Consider the following 15,708-nt stretch of genomic DNA (forward strand, 5'->3'; position numbering starts at 1 on the left):
AAGGACCAAAATTGTGCTTGACTTAGTTACATCATCGAAATCGTGTTCTATCCTAAATGCATAGAGAATTCAGGCATGTGCTATGAGATTTTGTAAAATTGTTATCATCGCAAAATTTTACTTTTGCAAATCAAACTGACCTTTGAAAAAGATTTTTGAAAATAACTCGCCTCCGTTTTTAAAATGCGGGAAAATTCCGTAGAATGGGACTCGCCTGTCGGTACGAGGTTCAACCGTTCCTGCCACCTTTAACAGGGGTAATTGAACCAAGGATCAATCTTATGCTCTACTTTATTCAACTTGTCTAAATCATATTCTAATTTCTAAATGCACATAGAATCAGGCATGTGCTATGATTTTTCAGAAAATGCAAACATGATGTTTGCTTTGAATGATTGAAATATTTAGAAAATTTAAATCTTGGAAAATCGTGAATTGGGATTTGAAATGTACTTCTGAGAGAAATAAAATCGATTTTGAGGAATCCTTGACATTTGGTGAAAATTGATTCTGAGAGACTTGGTTTCTCTGAATTCAAACTTGGAAATTGAAATTCTAACTTAGAAAATTTGAATTTGGAACTTCTTAAATACTTGAAATATCATTGGCAAATCCATATTTTTTTGAATAAGACTTAGAAAAATTCTAACTTCAAACTTTGAAATTGACTGCATAACTTTGGAAAATTGAGTTTATGAACTTGAGAAACACTTGAAATATTCTTTGAAATTCAATGCTTTTGGGAAAATCGATTTTGCTATAAGACTTGGGAGATTTTGAGGAAATGAACTTCTTTGAATTGAGATTTGAATTGGAATTGGCAAATGCATGAAATGAATGAATATGGATTTGAGGAATTGAGAAATACTTTTTGTATTTTTGAGAAATGCAGTGCATTTTTGAAGTTAACCTAAGAGTGTAGGCTGAATGTGGCTAATGTGAAGATCATAAATCTGAGTATCATTCGTATTCTGACTATGGCCATAAATACAAATTCCACAAAGTTTATAAACTTCATAGAAGCTAGTGCATGTGCCATTCGTGTAGACCATAGTGAGTTTGAATATGCATGAATCATCATCCATCATACATTAACATTATAAAAATAAACTATATGCAATGCTGCCTAAGCTAAGCAGGAAATGTAAATTCTTATTCCAAAGTTTAATTACAAATTACATCACTATTGAAATTTAAATACATGAAAAATAAAGTCTTCAATGTACCTGCAAAACTAGAAAACTTGGTTAATGAAAATATGTTGGCTTTTCTAGATTTATCCAGTAATATCTAGAAATTACTGGATTTTGCTAGATATAAGCCTTTTCCTTGATTTCCTTAAATAAAAATGATAAAATATGAAATAAAATGGAATAAATAAGGAAGATAAGATATGAAATTTCGAAAGTGGGGTCCAAATGACCAAAATACCCCTAATAACAAGACTATGGCCTTGAAATTAGGGTTTTTTAGAAAGATATTTGGATAAAATGCAAGTTTTGAAATTTGAATGGAATAAGCTAAGCTAAATATGATGTGACATGATTAAAAATATAGAAATTAGGGTTAAGGATTTCGAAATTGAGGTCAAATGACCAAATTGCCTCCGATAGCAAGACTATGGCCTTGAAATCATGGTTTTCTGAAATAGATTTTGGTAAAAACTTAGGTTTTATACACTAAATGAAATCAAATGAGCATCAAATTAAACCTAAATCATCCTAATATGATTATGAACATGATTAAACCCTAAAAATATATGCTTATGCACGAAAATCCAATAATATCACAAAAACTGTGATTTTAGCAGTGTTTTTGGATCTTTCAGGAACCCGGTTTTGCAATTTGCTTAATTCAGAGATCAAATGGATTCCAAAATCCATAAAATTGGTACCTGAACTTGTTATAACCCTAATGTCGAATTGGAATTATAAAAATAATTTTTTGACATTGAATTAATCCGAAAATTGCATTAAACCCTAAAAATATGCTATTTTTGACCTAATTCACCAACCAGTTTCAATCCAAGACCTGAACCAGGGGACAAATCTCTATGGAAATTTATGAAATTTTACAGAGACTAACTAAGAAGAAATACAGAGATTTCCCAATTTACAGATCGGAAAAATCATCTCCGGTTAGGGAGAAACCCTTCCGGCAATCTGAGCTAAAATATATCACTTTTAACAGGGATTAAAACGGCTACTTCAGATTGAAAATACAGACATAAATATCAATTCTAAACAAAAATCTCTGAAATTTTAGTAGTAAACAGTAGACAGAAAAATAACAATACTCACTTTTTACAGATCTAAAATCAGATCTGTGGTTTGGGATTTATGACTAACACAAGTCTGATTAGGGTTTTGGTAAACCCTAACGAGTTTTAAATTTAAAAACAGATTCTCTGAAAGAGGAAAAATACTAAACAGTGATCAAAAAATCCGAACATTTCACAGCAGACAGATCTACTCAATGTGAATCCATAGCATTTTACAGATCTAAGATCGAATATAAGATGAGATAAATATCATCACAGCAAGTTACCTTCTTGATTTTAACCACGATTTTAAAGCTTCAAAAACCTGATTTGATGTCTGATTTTTTTTTACAGAATTCACGAGATCCAAAACCTCTGATTTTTCTACAGTAACTCAATAACTCATGCATGCATCACATATAAAAAAATCAGAAATAAAAAATGAGTACTTCAATCCGAAATAACATTATCTTTACTGTTCTAAACCTAAAACACACAGAAATTTAAGAAACTTGAAAAACCATGCATTAACTAATGTAAATCAATAAAATAAACCATAAAACAGTAAATAAAAATTATTTCTATGCTATAGAACGTAAAACAAACATGAATAAACCATGAAAATAAAATAAAAACAGGGAATCAATGGCTGGAATTTGATATCACCTTTAAAACATAGATTTAACCCATTAAAAGAGTAAATCATATATTTTATTGGTTAATAATGTAAAGAATCATATTAAAATCAATTCTGATGGATTAAAATTCCTGTAAATCATCCAAAACAGGGTTAGATCACCTTCTTGGATCGTTCTTGCTTATTCTTGATGGTTCTTGAGGTGAAACCATGGTTGAATCCATGAAATAGGAGGTATTAATGGCTAAAATTGATTTAAAACTATTAAAAACATGAAATAAAAGCTAAAAATTAAACAAAATAATTACCTTGAGGTGGCTGCAATGGAGGAAGGCTGGCGAGGAGAGAGAAGCTCCAAGAATCCAATAGGAGGTGGCTGGAAAAATCATCCCCCATGGGGCCTCTTTATAAAGAAAATTTGTTTAGGTTAAAAAATCAAGTTTTCTAAAAATTTTGGACTCTCTAAGGGGGGCGATTTTGGGGTGTAAAGACTATCCTACCCCTAGCCTAAATTATCCTATTTAATACCTAATTAACCCCTAGACTCTCCTAAAAAAAACCCAAATGTAATGCCACTTGGCATTTTCTACATTTGGCTTTTTAAAACACCTTTAAAAACCTTTAAAAACACTAGTTTTAAAAACTAACTTTCAAAATGAGTTTTTCAAAATGGTTTTGACTCTTCTAAACCTCTAACACTAACCAAGACATCAACTAACCCTAGTCTAGCCCTGACTTACTCGAATATGGCGCCACCCCGAGTGGGCCCTACTTGAGTTTTTACAAAAAGATGATTTTAAAACTTGAAATTGAAGGAGTTTTCAAAAGATTTTCAAAAGTAATATTAAAATTAGAATTTTTGAAATGGCATAAGGTTCTAACTGAATTAGAATTCCTCTGGATATGGTTCCTACTGAGTGGGCTCACATCGAGTTTTGGAAATTTTGAAATAAACACTGAAAATGGCTTTGAAAAAGGGTTAAAATCGACATTTGAAATTCAAGATCTTTGAAAATAGGGTCTCAAGCGAACTGGAACTCCGAGTTAGAGTCTTGAACTCTTAGGACTCTGAGATCTTAGATTTTAAAAGCCAAATGAAAGAATTTTCGAAAGATTTTATAAAGAAATGATGAAATAAGTCAGAAAACACAGTCAGGGTTAGACTCCTAACTCGACCGAACTCTAAAATAGAGTTTTGTACTAACTAGACTCTGTAAAATGACCTAAATTTTGAAAATAATCGAAAAAGACTAAAAATGGAAGTAAAACAGACTTCAAAACAGACTCCTGACTGGATTAGGACTCTGAGATAGAGTCCTGATCGGACTGAAACTTTCAAAAATTTAAGAAATTTGATGAATAGATGAATTCAGAAGCGACACCACCTCAATGGGTCTCATCTGTGAATTGAAATCGATTAAAATTTGAATTTGAAATGAATCCAGATTGTTTCCTTGAGAAAATATTTCGAAATATAAAGTCCCGGGGTTGGAAAATGACAGAGTACTGAATAAAAACCCAGGTTTTGAAATTGATTTTAAAATAAAAGCTTTAAAATTCAAATCTGAATTGAATGTTTTGAAATAGGAGTGCTGGATCTCGAAAATGAAATGCAATGACATGCAATGCTATGCAATGCGATGGAATGATATGCAGAATACATGCAATGATATGCAATGACACATGAAATGGACAAACACTGGATGAGGGTGAAAATTTGGGGTGTTTACAAAAATGCAAGTTGGAAAACATGATACATGCTTGGAAAACGCTTTGGAGTTGGAAATATTTCTAAGGCAAATGATGGAAATCAATTTCTCAGGAAACTCAAAAGAAGAAGATTTGAAATCTCAGGAAAGTTTATAATGATTTGGAAAACCGTAAAGAGATGAGAATCTCGGAAATCCTTGAGAAAGTTTATAAAGACTTGGAAAACCATGAAAAGATGAGAATCTCGAGAAAAATGGAAGGAATTCTTGAGAAAAGATGAACATTTGAAAAGGAAAGCACTTGTCGGGAAAACTCAGACTTTGAGAATTTTCTTAGGAAAATGATAGAAAATTTGTGGGAAAGCTCTTTGGAGAAGGAAATTCAAAACTTGGGAAATTGAAATCCTGGGAATCTTAGCCTCAAAATATCTGAAATTTGATTTTGATTCTTGAGAAAGATGAAAAATTCCTTTTTTGAAAATAAATCTTTGAGAAAATAATATTTTCAGGGAAAATCATAGGAAAACTTTGATTTGGAAAATCCAACTTTGGAAATCTTCATAGTTCCTTGAGGAATCGATTTCCAGAGAGTGAAAATTTCTTGAGAAAATCATGGGAAAAACAGATGATGCAGATGATTTGAATGAATGAATGCACTTTGAAAAGATTTCTGAAAAAATTGTTGGAAAAATGTGGATCAAGCCAAAATAAAGCCTTCACATATTCTGACTGTGGCCATGAATATGTTCAGAGTTTATTTGAATTAATTCACGAGATTTTGAAAATTTAGAAATATGATGTGCATTTTAAGATAGCCTAAGAGTGTAGGCTCAATGTGACTGGTAGAAAGATGATGGATCTGGGTCTCGTCCATATTCCGACTAGGGCCGTAAATATGGATTCCACCGAGTTCATCAACTCCCTAAGAGTTGGTGCACGTGCCATTCGTGTTCATCCATGGTGAATTTTGAAATAAAATGCATGAATCACAAAGTCAGGATATTGCAAAATCAAACTACATGATATGCATCCTAATCTAAGCTGTGAAAGTAAATATTATTCCAAATGTACATCTGATCATTACAATTTCGACATAAAATGGAAAAGAAAAAAAAGAAAAAAAAAAGGAATCAAAAGGACTTGGCATCTCCTGAACTTTTCCTGCAAAAGTAGGTTAGTACGAGATATACAAGGAAATATTTGTACATGTATAATGAAGATATGCGTATATATACATATGTGTAAGTATAACTATATATATAAACACATTCCTACAATTGAAGACATGTTATCCCCTGTTTTTCTATTTCTCTCTCTCTCTGCAATGATCCAGTTGACTTAAACATTCATAGTGTTTTGGGAATTTCCCTCTCTAGGGAACCTTAAACTATGTTGGAGACTCTAAAAATGTGCCATGTGTGTTGTAATGGCACATGGATGCATGCACATGTGCAACTGGATGGTTGTGTGCATGTTTTCTGCTAAATGTTGATTATCACTGAAGAAATTCTGATTTCCAAGTGCCTCCAGTATATGATAGCTTATCTCTTGACTGTATCATATAATGGCTTATATAATTCAGGTATCCACGAGTCTAAAATTGTCAAGGACATCATTAGGATTTGCAATATTGTCTTTCATTTGTAAGCACTTACAGTATGGTAATATACCAGGAATTTGTTTTTGAAATATTTTGCTATGAGCCAACATAGTCAAGCAATAGGTGTATCAGATAACAAGCATTCAACCTCTGATGTAAATTCTGAAGGTAATAATGGAACTAGCATAAACAAAGTTTCAGATGCATGTCTTTCAGCTTTAAATTCCATATTTTCCAAACCCAAACAGCTTCACTAATCTGACCAAAACAAGGTATATAACTTCATTTGCAGTAAAGATTTCATAAGGGGTCATGACTGTTACTGCATATGCCACATACGCAGGGCATTCCAAAATAGCAAAAGAAAAGGACTAAACTAAGCTAAATCACCTGGATGAAGGTACAAAATTGTGAGACATGATAACATAAAAAACTAGAGTCAAATGGAACAACCATGCTTAAACAAATCCATACTACATTCATCAGCATCAGAACATTATAACATTTCAGTTCTATGTCAATGATTGGAGAAATTCAATGGTGCACAACGAGTCATAAAATGCTTAGCTCTTTCACTATTTAAGAAATGCAAAGCAAGTGAATGCAGGGTATGAAATTTTCTAAAAAAAAAGAAAGGAAAACATATGAAACCGTGAGACTATAAAAAAATATGAAATGTAGTGCTTGGGTTAAGAGCACCACTTGCTGTATGATAAGCCTTACCAGCCATCACGTTACCCCACGATACGCAGACATTTTAACCAAAACTCTCAGCTCATACAGGAAAAAAAAATGACATATAAAAGATTTATGACTAAAATTTTGATAAGAAAACCAGGCGATGATGAGGAAATTGTCAAAAGCCAACACAAAAATCTTAATTACTGCCTCAGTAACAGGCTGAAGAACCGAAATTTTTGATAAAACAATCCTTTTGAGTGATAAAGCATGGGTGTATAACAGGGAGAACTAGATATGTATAGGAAATCATGAATTGAGGTGAAGTAAAAAAAAAAATTCTTTTGAAATATTCATGATGCTGGACCGAATCATACAGAAGTTTTTTTAAAAAAAGGGAATCATTTGGTGGGGTAATGATCTTCAGATTGAATCGATAATACCATTGATAGGCATTATCGATTCTTGATGCAGAAAACAGGGATGCTCAACCACCTCAGCTGCTGCAATGGATCTGCAGTGCTTATGGCATGAACACCACACTTAGTTTCTGTAGATGCATAATAAAACGAAGAAAAAAAAAAGGCCTTTACCTTAGCTAAGTGGAGGCTGCTGCTGGCGTCTCCTTCAGAGATGGGTCCAGACTTCACAAAAAAAAAAGGGGGAGGAAAAGGGGCAACGCACTCCTCGGTTGCCTCTTTGGAGATCTTTTGCCGGATGATGGAGGAAGCCTACTGTCTTCAATCAGCAGAATGGAAGGACTTCTCTATCAGTCCTGGAGAAGGGCGTTAAAAGAAAGGAGGGTCTGGGAAATGAAGAGAAACCAAAGGAAATGCTAGAATCTTGGGTCCCTCTCTTGCTGGAAGGAAGGAAGGGATGTAATCCCAGGCGGGTTCCAGCGATAAAGAGGGAGAAGCAGTCGGACGTTCCCCTCCTGCTGGTGAGATGAAGAAAAGGGGAAAGAAGCCCTGCTGAATCTTCGGCACCCAATGGGACTGTAGATGCTGCTGAGCTGAAGAAGATGGATCACTGCCTGCTGGATCCCCTGCACTCTGTGAAATGCCGCCCCAGCCAAGAGTCGAAGGACTAGGAGTTCGTTTTTCTTCTGCCGGATGGAGGAGACCTGCAGTAAGAACAAAAGGGCTAAAAATGTTAATCGTCCAGCTCCCTTTTTTTTCCTCAATAGGGTCCCCCTTTAAAATTTTCATTAGGTTTTTCCCAAAAAAAATCGTAGATTTTGGGGCGTTACCCCAGCTTTTGAAATCGTTTGAAATCTCAAAATGAATTCAAACTTTTGAAAATTTTGAAAATTTTGAAAATGTCGCCCTTTGGGAGGGGGGCGGCTCCTTTTCTCCAGAAGAAATTTAAAAAAAAAAAAACTTAGGTAAACATGAAAATTTTGGTAGGGTTTCACGGTGGCTCCATTTGGGGCTGAAAAGTAATAAATAATAATAAAAAAAAATGAGTAAAAGACGGATTTTGTTTTGGTGGTGCCACCTCAACTAAAAAAATTTCTTTCTTTTGGCAAAGAGTCTTAGTGGGGCGCCACCTATGTGGGCCCACTAATTATTTTACTGAGTTAAAAACAAGGTTTTATAAATCGGTGCCACTTTCGAATGGGTACTATTTTGGAAATAAGGGAAAATTTTGAGAATTTGAGTGTGACACCACCTCGAAGCGGGTCCCACGTCCTTTATTTGAAATAAGAGCCAAATGAGATATTTTGGAATTTTCACAATAATAGGCTAGTTTTGGAAAACACGAAGCCAAATTTGGCTTGATTTCAAAAGTTGAAAGAAAATGGTTCTTCGGGGTGAAATTTTGAAAGAAGTAGGGAAATTCGGAGTCTTTTTGTAAAAGTTTGAAATAAGATCTTATGAATTTTGAAATTGTGTCCCCCTCTTTCCAACTGGCAAAATTTTGAAATGTCAAAACCATCCAGATTGTTTTCTTGAGAAAACTTTTGTAATTCCAAGTCCTGGGGGTAAAATGGGAAGAATTGATAATTTTAAAAACCCAGGGTTTTAAAATCAATTTTGAAAAGTTTTAAAATCAAATCTGGATTGACAATTTTGAAAAATCAGGAGTTCTGGATCTCAAAATGACATGCTGTGCAGTGAAATGATATGAAATGCTCGTGCAATGCTATGCAAAAGACATGTCCTACAAAGTTGCCATTCTGAACTTGAATTTGAAAATTCTGACTTTTGGTTAAGCATGAGATTTGGAGAATTTGTAATTTGAAGATGTCTCTGAACCTAAATATAGAAATTTTGAGGCTCAAGAATGAAATTTTAGACTTTCTACAAGGTTCAATCTCAGAAAATGACCATTTTGCCCTTCATTGATTCCGGAGAACCGAAATGTGATGATTGGTGAAAATGTCAAGAAGGTGAGTGAAAATTTGGGGTGTTTACAGGAAGCGTGGGAGGAATCCGTTGCAGTTTTTCCCTATTTAAAAAAGGTGGTTCCTTTTTTAAGAAATTTTTAAAAAATGGTTAAGGAATGAGGTTTTTGGTAAAAATGGCTTCAAAAGCTTGAAAATCATCCGTTTTCCTTGTAGCTTTTCTCAATTTTTTTGGGTTTTTATGTTATTTTTCTATTTTTTGTAGTTTTAGAATAAAATCCTAAAGTTTTATGAGAAATCAAGGGTTAACACTAATTTTTTTTGTGTTTTTGCAAAAAATATTTACAAAAAGGAATTTTTCTGAGAATTTAAAAGCTATTTTGAGAAAATTTTCTTCAGAAATGGGTTTGATCTGGATTTTGACGAAATATGGATTTAAAGCACTGGGTTCGGACCCGAAATCGATTTTGAATGGATCAATATGGTTTTTAATTGAGAAAATCTGAAGAATGACCGAAATTTAGCTTTTAAATCGCTTTGATTTTCTCAGAGGATGGAATTAAGGGCAAAAGGGTCATTTTGAAAACCTTTGAAAATTTTGGGGTGTTCACAGATGCCCCTCTTTGCTATTAAGACGGTTGAAAGCCGAGCTTAGTGGCAAAGACAACACTCCAAATTTTGAAAATGCCCCAGTCAGCAGATCTGAACTGGGTGTGAAAGATTTATTTTTGAAAATATGGCTTCTCAGGCTTAAAACCTTATCCTGAATGGTTTTGGGGAGACAAAATCCTCGAAGATGATGTAATCAAATAATAGAAATGAGGAAATCGTGATGGGACTTTGAGTGAAAATTCTGAAATGGTGGGGAATGAGAATTTTGATCCGGTCTCGTGGGTGAGACGAGATACTTTTTTTTTTTTGGGAATGATTCAGGTTTAGCCCTTAACCTGGATGGGACGAATATATATCAAGATGAATTTGAGATAAGGGAAGGAATACATGAGGACCTTGATGGGACATTTTTTGGAAAATGCCTCGTGAAATGCAGCTTAAGTAGGATCCTGTCCTGGATGGATATACAAAGCATGGATTCCTTGATGGGAAGGACCATGATGGGATTGAAAGAAAACATCTCGTTAGAATGAGAAATCTCATTGGAACGAGTTTCAGGTTTAACCCAAACCTGAAAGGAAGATACCTCGCGAAGCGAGGTTCCGGGTTAACTCTTAGTCTGAATAGGAAATCTACCATACAGGTTTCTCAAATAGAGAAATCATAATGGGACCTTTGGAACTTGGACGAACAAATCCGAAAGGGGTTTTTGCAAAATGAGAAAATATAGGGTTCCCTAAAGCTTTGAAAAGGGAAAAGAAATTGGGCATCTCATTGCTGAGACTGAAATGACTTTTTGAAATCTATGATCTTTTGCAAATGGTTCAGGTTTGACCCTTATCCTGAGTGGGTGACAACATACGGAATCCTTGACTGAAGAAACTGCGATGGGATAGGAAGAGATACTTCAACTGAATGAGGCAACTCTTCTGGAAGATATAGACAACGCTAAGTTGCATCAAAATGGATATTGAATGTTTATTTCATTTTTGGAATAGCTAGAAAATTCTGCCAGCAAGATAAAATTATAGCTGATTCGAATGCTTGGAAATGTGCACGTATATGCGAAGATATTTCCTCTTTTACCTAGAGTATTTCCTCCAATGAGGTTAACTCCTCAGCTTTAAGAGTCAAATTCAAAAGATTAGTGCTGATGATTTTCTTCAAGGAAGCTATCCATTTCCCTGATATGAGAATAGAAGAAATATTCTTAATTTCATAAAAGCAAAAAATGAAGAGATATTGATAAAAGAATTTTGCATGAGAAAAGATGACTTCTGGCAACTTTGGCAGTTTGATATCTGGGTGTTTTTCCTACGATGATCTTTTTGCACTCTTTTTGAGTCACTGAACTTTCTCGGTTTTTCTCATCATCCTTCATTTGGATGTGTTCTGACTTTTCTCTCTTTTTCAGGGAAAGGTACGTCACAAATTCCTTCATCTTGGAGATGCTCCGATCCTTCTTTTTCTCAGAGATTATATATGATGACATAGGCTCAAAAGGTTTTTAGATGATAGCAGAAATCAAATATCTTTTAGGGTTTTTCGGTAGGCTCATCACACTCGCCTTCATCTTGACGGTGATCTGAACTTTCCCTGGAAGGATCCTTCACAAACTCCATCTCGGAGGTGATCCAAATCATCTTTGGCTCCGGGGTCTGCTCGCATATTCGTCTTCATCTTGACGACAGTTGAGAGATCCCTTTTGCGGATATTTGATTGCAACTTTAAACGAATGAGAAGATATGGGTCGAGTGGATTCTTTCTATAGCTTGAGATATTTCCACTGCCTGATTGCTAGAAAGTCATTTTAAAACATGTGCCATAGCCAAGATCAATATCAATTCGCTTCTCGCTTTTCAACGTCATTGAAGATTTCTTTCATTGATCATATCGAGGACATTTCTTACATCCTTTTGGTTGATCAACAGGAAAAGATTTGAATTTTACCTCTTTTTCGCAAAAAGCTTCACCTTTTTGGAAAGAAATATTAGGGGTAATTTGAGGAAATTCTTTTTGTGTAGTCAGATTTTTAGAATCAACAAGTGTTTTTAGCAAATTGGCAAAGTTTTCACGAATTTCTTGTGAAATAATCATTCAATATAGATTTTGATAAGACACTTAGCTGTAATTTAAAGAAATGGTGTAAGAATCAGACTTGGACTGATGAAATACATTAGGTTTTGGAAATGCCGACAAGTTATGAGGAACTGGATTTTGATAATCCCGACCAGTGAAAAAACTGGATTTCAACTCCCGACCAGTTATGGAAACTGGATTTGAAAATCCCGACCAGTTATAAAAACTGGTTTTGAAAATCCTGACCAGTTTTAAAAACTGGATTTGAAAATCCCGACCAGTTATAAAAACTGGATTTGAAAATCCCGACCAGTTATAGAAAATGGATTTGAAAATCCCGACCAGTTATAAAAACTGGATTTGAAAATCCCGACCAGTTATAGAAACTGGATTTAAAAAACCCGACCAGTTATAAAAACTGGATTTGAAAATCCCGACCAGTTATAGAAACTAGATTTGAAAATCCCGACCAGTTATAAAAACTGGTTTTGAAAATCCCGACCAGTTTTAAAAACTGGATTTGAAAATCCCGACCAGTTATAAAAATTGGATTTGAAAATCCCGACCAGTTATAGAAACTGGATTTAAAAAACCCGACCAGTTATAAAAACTGGATTTGAAAATCCCGACCAGTTATAGAAACTGGATTTGAAAATCCCGACCAGTTATAAAAACTGGTTTTGAAAATCCCGACCAGTTTTAAAAACTGGATTTGAAAATCCCGACCAGTTATAAAAACTGGATTTGGAAATCTCGACCAGTTATAGAAACTGGATTTGAAAATCCCGACCAGTTATAAAAACTGGATTTGAAAATCCCGACCAGTTATAAAAACTGGATTTGAAAATCCCGACCAGTTATAAAAACTGGATTTAAAAATCCCGACCAGTTATAAAAACTGGATTTGAAAATCCCGACCAGTTATAGAAACTGGATTTGAAAATCCCGACCAGTTATAGAAACTAGATTTGAAAATCCTGACCAGTTATAGAAACTGGATTTGAAAATCCCGACCAGTTATAAAAACTGGATTTGAAAATCCCGACCAGTTATAAAAACTGGATTTTCAAATCCCAACCAGTTATAAAAACTGGATTTGAAAATCCCGACCAGTTATAAAAACTGGATTTGAAAATCCCGACCAGTTATAAAAACTGGATTTGAAAATCTCGACCAGTTATAAAAACTGAATTTGAAAATCCCGACCAGTTATAAAAATTGGATTTGAAAATCCCGACCAGTTATAGAAACTGGATTTAAAAATCCCGACCATTTATAAAAACTTGATTTGAAAATCCCGACCAGTTATAGAAACTGGATTTAAAAATTGAAGGATTTAATCTAATGTTTTGAAAGTGATTGAATATGGGAGATTATAATCCGAGGGTTGAGAAAATGATGAGATTTTGAAGATATTACAACCAGAGGTTGGGAAACTGATAGAATTTGTGAGATTTGAAGACCTTGGAAATTATAAAATTGAGGAGTCGCACCCTAAGGGTTTGATCTTTTGGAATACACGACCAGCGGGAGCTGGATCTTTTTGGAATACAGGACCAACGAGATGTTGGATCCTTTGGAAATACATGACCAGCGAGATGCTGGGTCTTTTGGAAATATATGACCAGCGAGATGCTGGATCCTTTGGAAATACATGACCAACGAGTGTTGCATCCGCTTGAAAATACATGACCAGCGAGATGCTGGATCCTTTGGAAATACATGACCAACGAGTGTTGGATCCTTTGGGAGTACATGACCAACGAGTATTGGATCTTTTTGGAAATACATGACCAGCGAGATGCTGGATCATTTGGAAATACATGACCAACGAGTGTTGGATCCTTTGGAAATACATGACCAACGAGTGTTGGATCCTTTGGAAATACATGACCAATGAGTGTTGGATCTTTTTGGAAATACATGACCAGCGAGATGCTGGATCCTTTGGAAATATATGACCAACGAGTGTTGGATCCTTTGGAAATACATGACCAGCGAGATGCTGGATCCTTTGAAAATACATGACCAACGAGTGTTGGATCCTTTGGAAATACATGACCAACGAGTGTTGGATCTTTTTGGAAAATACATGAAGTTTTTAGGAGATTTAAGTCAGAACTATAATTTAGAAGGAGAAAGGTCTTTGGTCAGAAGACTGATTTTAAAAGGTTACCGGTGTGAGGACCGGGTTTTTCAAATGAGCTCAATATATGATTGAAAAAGTTTGAGAAATAACCAGTGCGAGAACTAGGTTTTGAAGATGAGCTAGATTTTTTAAAATGAGTTTTCAGAAGATAATTCAGGATTTATCCCCTTATCCTGAACGGGGGAAACAATAAAAAGAATACCTCATTGAAAGGAGGCATCAGGTTTATCCCTTAACCTGAAAGGGTAATCTTTAAAGATAAAAGTAGATGAAATTTTAATAAGATTGAAAAATTTGTTAAAACTTGACACAAATGAGCATCAGCTTGATGTAAATTTGATCAAACCAAAAATAAATCAAATGAAATGAAAAATAAAGATCACAAGATTAATTAAGAATTAACAAAATTTGAGGAAAAGAGCTTTCGTCTAATCCTGCCTGCATATGACGAAAGAAGACGATTATAGATCAAAATAAAAATGCCCCAATATCATGGAGAAGAATGTAAGAATTGATAGAAGATCATTATTTCATTGAAATGGCTCTTTTGAAGAGTACAAGGGTTTTAGAATGAAAATTCTAAGTATAAAATTTCTTCAGATGCAGAGCATTGATGGGATCTGGCATTTCCATCCCATCTGCGTTGATTAGACGATATGAATTGCGAGGAAGCGCTTCCTTAACCACATAAGGGCCTTCCCAATTGGGTGACCACTTGCCCCGTGGTCGATGCTTGAGATGAGCCGTCGATCTGAGCACCAAATCATTAACTCGAAATCTTCTTTCAATGACGGACTTGGCATAGTGTCGAGCTATCCTCTGTCGATAAGCTTGAGCATGCTCTGCTGCCTTGAGCCTTTTTTCATCTAGCAGATCCAGCTGCACCAATCTCTGCTGCTGATACTGATCAAGTGGCAATTCTATAAGTGAAGCAAATTTGAGAGCGGGCTTTTGGATATGGAGAGGTAACACTACTTCAGTTCCGTAAACAAGTTCTGAAGGAGTGGCATTAGTCGGAGTCCGAATGGTAGTCCGATATGCCCAAAGTGCGTCATGAATTTTCTCATGCCAATCTCGACCTGTCTTCACAGTCCTTTCCAAAATACGAATCAAGATCTTATTGGTAGCCTCTGCTTGACCGTTCCCTTGAGGATAGTAGGGAGCTGAGAAGTGATGGGAAATTCTGAATTTAGAACAAAATGTTTTCATCCTCTCATTTTTAAAATGGGTTCCATTGTCTGAGACAATATCATGTGGTATGCCAAAGCGGCAGAGAATGTTCTTGTGAATAAAAGAAACCACATGGCGGCCTTCTACTGTGCGTAGAGTAACAACTTCGACCCATTTCGTGAAATACTCTGTCGCACCCAGGAAGTATTTGTGGCCGTTGGAAGCAGAAGGAGTAATCGGGCCGACGACGTCAAAAGCCCACATAGAAAATGGCCAAGGAGAAACAACTGATTGTAGATATGCGGCCGGAGCATGAATGTAAGGTGCGTGCAATTGGCACTTGACGCATTTCCTCACAAATCGATGACAGTCCTGCTGCATGGTATTCCAATAGTACCCTGCTCGAACGATATGCTTGACGAGAGTTTGATAACCGACATGGCCACCACAGATTCCTTCATGTGCCT

This window comes from Nuphar pumila, chromosome 2 (genome assembly GCF_984573655.1).
Source record: "Nuphar pumila chromosome 2, dmNupPumi1.hap1.1, whole genome shotgun sequence".
NCBI lineage: Eukaryota > Viridiplantae > Streptophyta > Magnoliopsida > Nymphaeales > Nymphaeaceae > Nuphar > Nuphar pumila.